This window comes from Dasypus novemcinctus, chromosome 3, assembly GCF_030445035.2.
Source record: "Dasypus novemcinctus isolate mDasNov1 chromosome 3, mDasNov1.1.hap2, whole genome shotgun sequence".
Taxonomy (NCBI): domain Eukaryota; kingdom Metazoa; phylum Chordata; class Mammalia; order Cingulata; family Dasypodidae; genus Dasypus; species Dasypus novemcinctus.
Genome location: NC_080675.1, coordinates 161,434,244 through 161,440,810, shown reverse-complemented (window position 1 = coordinate 161,440,810; position 6,567 = coordinate 161,434,244). Strand labels below are relative to the sequence as shown.

Below are 6,567 nucleotides of genomic sequence, written 5' to 3'. Positions count from 1 at the left end.
AAAAGACAAACCCTGGGTGCGGAGTTTTTTTACTCCCTGACTTGTGAGTTCACAATATGAAAACTCCGGCTGTTCCAGCATCCAGGGCAGCGCTCTGCAGGGCTGATGGCTTTTCCAGGAGTGTAGACTGAGCCAAGGGTGGGTGGGAGGTGGGAGGATGGAGAGCTAGGGGCGGGCCAGGGGGACGAGAGGGCGGCTGGTGGCAAGGTGAGAAGGTCAGCACGAGGTGTCTTGCAGAACTCTTCTTTTGTTGTAAAAACACTGACATGTCCCTGCTCCCTGACAAGTCTTAGTAACTAACATGTCAGGGACAGGGTTACTGAATTACAGTTCTTTGAAGACCAATTCATCACTAGGGTTAGCCACCCAAAAATCACCTTTTTTTTTTTTTTCTAAACCGTCTCCCTCTCTTGTAAGATATTAAAGTTATAGGGAAACTTGCCCAGGCACCCAGGTTAATACGTTGATCTTAGAGTAGAAAGAGCAGATACCCAGAAGGAAAAGGAACTTGCCTAAAGCTCAAACCACTTAGCAAGTTTAGTGATAGGATGGTGGCTGGAACCCAGCTTCCTGTCCACCATTCTTTTCCCTATACACACACGTATAGCTATGCATATATACCTTTAAATATATACACAATATATTTATAGAATATAATATGTAAATTATAAAATTCAGTTATTATTTAAGATCTATATATTAATTATGAAATATATTCCTACTTAAAATATATAAATATATAAAATTTTATTTTTGAAAAGATGTATGTTTTATATGTAAATGTACATGTAAAAATAAATTTCCTTGTAAATATATCTCTAAAATGCCTCCTACAGTTCTGATACAACAGGCAGGTAACAACATGCTTAGTCTCTTCCACACTGAGAAGAAGGCAAAGGCTTCCTTTGGCTCAGGTCCCAGCCTTGGTAGGTAGATCCTTGGACTTCCCTCAAGACCCACCTCAGTTCTGATTATTTCATTAATAAAATCCATTTAAAGATCAACAAGCCTGGAATCCCATAATCTTTTTCATGCTCTAACCAGTTGAGCCAATAAAGCTCCAATAAAGCAAATGCAGACAACAAATTTATTTCTGCACTTAGAAAGTGAGAATTACATGAAACAAATCATCTTACTTCCTTTCACCTCAGTTTTGTTAGCTGTAGTGTGTCCTTTATCTATCTCAAGAAATTTTGAGAGGGGGAAAAAACATTAAAGTCAGGCAAAGTATTTTGAGTGGCTCAGAAGAAAGCTGTTAACATTTTGATGTTTGTGATTCCTTCAGGGAAGTTCTTTACAATATTTTTAAAGATAAACTGCTGTGATCACTGGACTTTGTAGTTTCCCACAATAATGCAAGATCCATCATTCATATTTCCAAACAGCAGTGACTTCACAATTTCCTCTTTATATCAAGGTATTATAAAATTATTCTTTCAACAAAATTTAAATTTAGCTTCTAATCTCTTTATGGCATCTCTCTAATTACCAACCAGTTTTAAGTATCCCAGTAACTCTAAATTTCCCTAGAATCAAAACTTATGAGTCAATTTAAATGACTTATTTTTAAAGTGTCACATGTAATAGGATGACAAAAAGAACTAACATTTATTATATATCAGCTATATCCTGGGCAGGATTTAAGGAATTTTATATATTTTTATTCATTTTGTATGTATAAAGTACCCTTTCAACATAACTTTTTATCTAATTCAAAAGAAGTGCATTCCATACAGAAAGAACGTTTACTATAAACATGAATCATTTAAATGAGTACCAATTAAGGGATTGTACCTTTCTTAGCATATTTCATTAAATTACATATCAAAGGAGGTAGAATTTTCTTTACATTATGAGCAATGGAGTTTGTCGAATTTTTCTCCACCATTTTACTTGCATTTTTGATGTATAGTATAATTGAAGTTTATAGCATTGTGCCAAGGACCCAATTGTGAACAGAGATTATAAATAAGCACAGTCACTCAAGACGGTTTTTTGTGCATGTACTTTATATACAGTCCTAGAAGGAGGAAAATAGGGTATAAAAGACCCACCACCTGTCTCTGAGTAGCCAAGAGTTTAACTAATGAGAAAGGCCATAAGCAAATAGAGAAGGCAAATATAAACCACATTTACAGGCAACATCTCAACAGTACAAAAGAAAATGGCCAAAAGCGAGCTGGCTCACGCTGAGTGCCGACCCATGTGGGAATGCAGCCCAGGCAGGAGAGCCACCCTGAGTGAGAATGCCGCCTCACACAGGAAAAGCTGCCCCGCCAGGAGTTCCGGCAAGATGACACAAGAGACATAGAGGAGAGAAAATAAGAAGACATAGCAGAACAGGGGAGCTGAGGTGGCTCAAGAGAGTAATTGTCTCTCTCCCACTCCAGAAGGTCCCAGGATCAGTTCCTGGGCCACCTAATGAGAATACAAGCAGACACAGAAGAACACACAGTGAGTAGACACAGAGAGCAGACAATGGAGGGAACAGAATGGGGTGGGGCAGGGGGAAGAAATAAATAAAATCTTAAAAAAAAAAAACAGGACTCAATAAAGGGGACTAGGGATCCCAGTATGCTTTATAATGGTCCCAGTTTATATCTGTGGTCTCTGCTTCATTGTTGATAGTGCTTTCCTTCCTTTCCCCCTTATGTCCTGGTTTGATTGAAAAAGTCTATAGTCAACCTAGTTCAGGGTTTCTCAACCTCGGCACTATTGACATTTGGGGCTGGCTAATTCTTTGCTGTGGAGGAGTAGAGGATGTCCTGTACAACGTGGGATGTTTGACCACATCCCTGACCTCTTCTGATTAAAAGCAATTAGTAGCCCCCACCCCCTCATCCAGTTGTGACAACCAAAAATATCTCCAGACATTGCTGTATATTCCCTGGGAGGAAACGTCACACCAGGTTGAGAACCACTGCCCTAACTAAATATTACATCAAGGCTAGGAAAGGATATGTACAGAATTAATGACTAAGCCATGGAAAAGTACCTTGAGAATGTTTCTTTTTAGCCTCTGTAGATAAAGAACCTGAATTGGTTAAGGAGGACATTCTGCATATTTAAAATCATAAATGCAACTGGAAAAACACCTCAAATAAAAGAGGGAAAAGGTAAAGACAAATGAGTTTGTATGGCTAGGAGACTCCAAAGTGAGTCGGAAGGTCATCCCAGAGGTAAGACTTAAGCACATCTCAGCTTATCTCATAGACTGCATAGACTCATAGACTGCAAAGTGGATACTATCCCAAATAGTGGGGCTCCTGAGGGATCTGGAGACACCCAGGTCCTATGGTCAAAACAGGTAGCTCTAGAGTTTGGTGCCTAGCCAGTGGGCCTTATTTTGGAGTGTGTGCTCCTGAGAGTGACAGAGTTGGACTCATTTATGGCTTCCCTATACATGCCACATCTGGCCCTTCTTATTTGAACCTATAGTTGGTACTGGAGTTAGTAGTTGTATGTCCAAGAGACTTTAATCTTTGGACTGTCCATGTGCCAGCTGGGCCCTGAGCCTCAGCAGAGTTGCAGCTCCTACTCTCCAGTTCATTGGACTCACTCAGGACAACTAACAAGGAGATAAGGATGGACAGCCATCATACCAAGGAAACAGGAGAGCCTACAACTGCAAGCAAGAGAGTCTCACCCATTGGCTGTATGGGATCAAAGTCCCCTCTCAATTAAAAGTGGAGTGAACATCAGTATCCCAGAATCATCAGGATTGGGGAAGAAACTATGGACTAGAATGGGCTTACTGGTATTCTACTACAGACTTATTGTGATTCTAGCAATGCAACAAATTACAACATTGATGTGGAGGCAGTGGTCACTGGAGGCTCTGGGGGCAAGGAGAGGGAAAAACAGGTATAAAATGGGACATTTTCAGGACTTGGGAATTGTCCTGAATGACATTGCAAAGATAGATATAGGCCATTATATATCTTCCTGTAATCTGCAGAATTGTGTGGAAGAGAATCTAAATTACGATGTGAACCATGGTCCATGCTTAGTGGCAATGTCCCAGAATGTGTTTATCAACTGCAGTGAATGTGCCGTACTAATGAAGGATGTTGTTTATGAGGGAGGGTGTGGGAGGTGTAGGGAGTGGGGCATGGGAAACCCTGTATTTTATGTGTAACATTTCTGTAATCTAAGTACCTTTAAAAATACATATTAAAATAAAAGAAAATAAAAGTGTAAGTCAAAAGTCTGATACCAGAAGTAGGAAGGAAGGCAGTAACCAGTGATAAAGACAGAAGTGTTAAAGAAGTTGTGTTATTCGGGGTTCTCTAGGGAAACAGAGCTGACAGGGGATATCTGTAAATAGTATGAGATTTTATAAATTTGTCTCAAGTGAACTTAAGAATGCACAAGTCCAAATTCTGTAGGGCAGGATCTCTGATGAAGTTTCTTGATGAGTTCCCCAGGAGATGCTGGCTGTCTGAAGTAGAGATGGAAATTCTCTCCTTGAATACTGAAATCACTTCCCCTGTTAAGGCCTTCAAATGATTGGTTGAAACATCACTCATTGCTGATGGCAATCTCTTCAGTTGATTGTAGATGTAACCAGCCATCTATGCAATCAACTCACTGATGATTAAAGTCCAAGAAATTATTTATTATTACAATTAGCCCAGTGCTTGCTTGACCAAACAACTGAGCACCATTACCTGACTGAGTAGACACATTAGCCTAACCATCACAGAACTTAACCAAACTGTTGACCAAACTAAGGTTGGAGCTATTCCCCCATCAAGGATGTTTCACAATTAATGAGGCATACTTACCTGGCAAGGGAGATACCATGATTATGTAGGTGGTTTTTCCAGGGCGAGGCTTATCCACTGTATTCCAAATACACTGACCCCTCCAATTTCCCCAAATGTGGAAACTCAGTGGCCTAATTTGTGGTAGTGGCAACTGCATTCACACTTTCCCCCAGCAAAAAAGAAAAGAAAACAGAAAAAAATTAATAGGGCATTGAAATCTCTAATTCCTGGGACCCACTGCTCTGGGCATAGTGCATGGAATTTGGCTGGTTATGTTGATTAGCTTCTTGAATAGAAATAGGGAGGCAGAGGGAATAGTCCTCCTCCATATTTCCTTGGGAGTTGAGGAAGAGTAGATGAAAAGCATAATAACAATAATAACAGCTGGTATTAATTTGGTGCCTCCTATATCCCAAACCTTTGCAAAGATTATCTGACTTAATCCCCCGCCAAGACTTTAGCAAGGCCAGTATTAATTTCCCTTGGCCTCAGTTTCCTAAATGGTAGTGCAAGTGAATGTAGGTGGTGTGACACAGCTATTATATATCAGGACTGGGACTTGAATCCAGGTCTGGCTACAACAAGGCTATCTCTGTTCTCCTTTCCCTGGCTATAAGGACAAGTAGAGGAAATTCTTAGTGAAAAGATAACAGAGCCAGCTTAAGAATATAGTAAAAAAAAAAAAATCATTCTCTATAAAGAGACTGAAAATATGGGGGGAAAAAGCACCTTGCTCTTTGTTTCAAATTAAATTTTAAATTATCGTGTGTGTCCTTATTTATCTAAAAGAAGTGATCTTGGTCTGGTTTCCTTTTTTCAACTACCAGGAAATAAGTTTGAACTAAGAATTTCTACACTGGTTGATATTTAATAGAAGTCCAACAAAATGATTCAGGATACTATCATAAAACCCCACAAAATGAAAACTTACAATCTTAATTTTAAGACTTTCCAATGTAAGGGTGCTCCATATTCAGAGGTAGGCTCTCTTCCCATCTTCTTTCACTGGTAGTTCCTTTACTCGTTAATGTAGCTCACATACATGAATGGAATTAGACGTTACAACAAGCCCTCCATGAAGACATGAGTGGCATCACTTGCTTTGCTTTTTCCCTCTACCCAACTCTACCAGTTAGAGAAAGGCAAAGTTTTCACAGCTCCAGGCATGTAGAAACTAACTTACATTTAAATGTAGTCATGTGTGTTTCATACTAAGGTGAATTATTAATACTGCCACAGAAGGATGAAGCTTTTTCACTGGGCAACAAAGTGTTTTTGTCTATCCACAATGTACTATTGTGGTGTTCTAACAATCTGTTTTTTTTCATTTTTTAAGATTTTTTAATGGTTTAATATATATGGGTATATATTTCCTTTATTAGAAAAGTTGCGGGTTTACCAAACAATCATGCATAAAATATAGGATTCCCATATACCACCACACTACCAACACTTTGTATTGTTGTGGGACATTTGTTATAATTGAGGACAGAACATTTTTATGAGTGTCTTTTTAACTGAAGTCCATGGTTTCATTTAGGGTTCACTGTTTGCATAGTGTAGTTCCATGGATTTATTTTTATATTTTTATTCTGTTACCATATATATAATCTAACATTTACCCTTTTAATCATATTCAGATATCTATTTCAGTGCTGTTAATTGCATTCACAATGTTGTGTTACCATTACCAACATCCATTATCAAAACATTTCCATCATTACAAACAGGAAACTTGTACTTATTAAGCCTTAACTTTCCATTCCCTATCCCCAACATATTCCCTGACTCTGATTTT

At 38.8% G+C, this 6,567-nt stretch overlaps 1 non-coding gene across 1 annotated transcript; it reads left to right on the top strand.

Annotated features, from left to right (window-relative positions):
- Window positions 1–4,779: 4,779 nt before the first annotated feature.
- On the top strand, window positions 4,780–4,939 carry LOC111766464 (U1 spliceosomal RNA). Its single transcript, XR_002798509.1, has one exon. It is a non-coding gene; the product is annotated as a U1 spliceosomal RNA (small nuclear RNA).
- The last annotated feature ends 1,628 nt before the right edge of the window (window positions 4,940–6,567 follow it).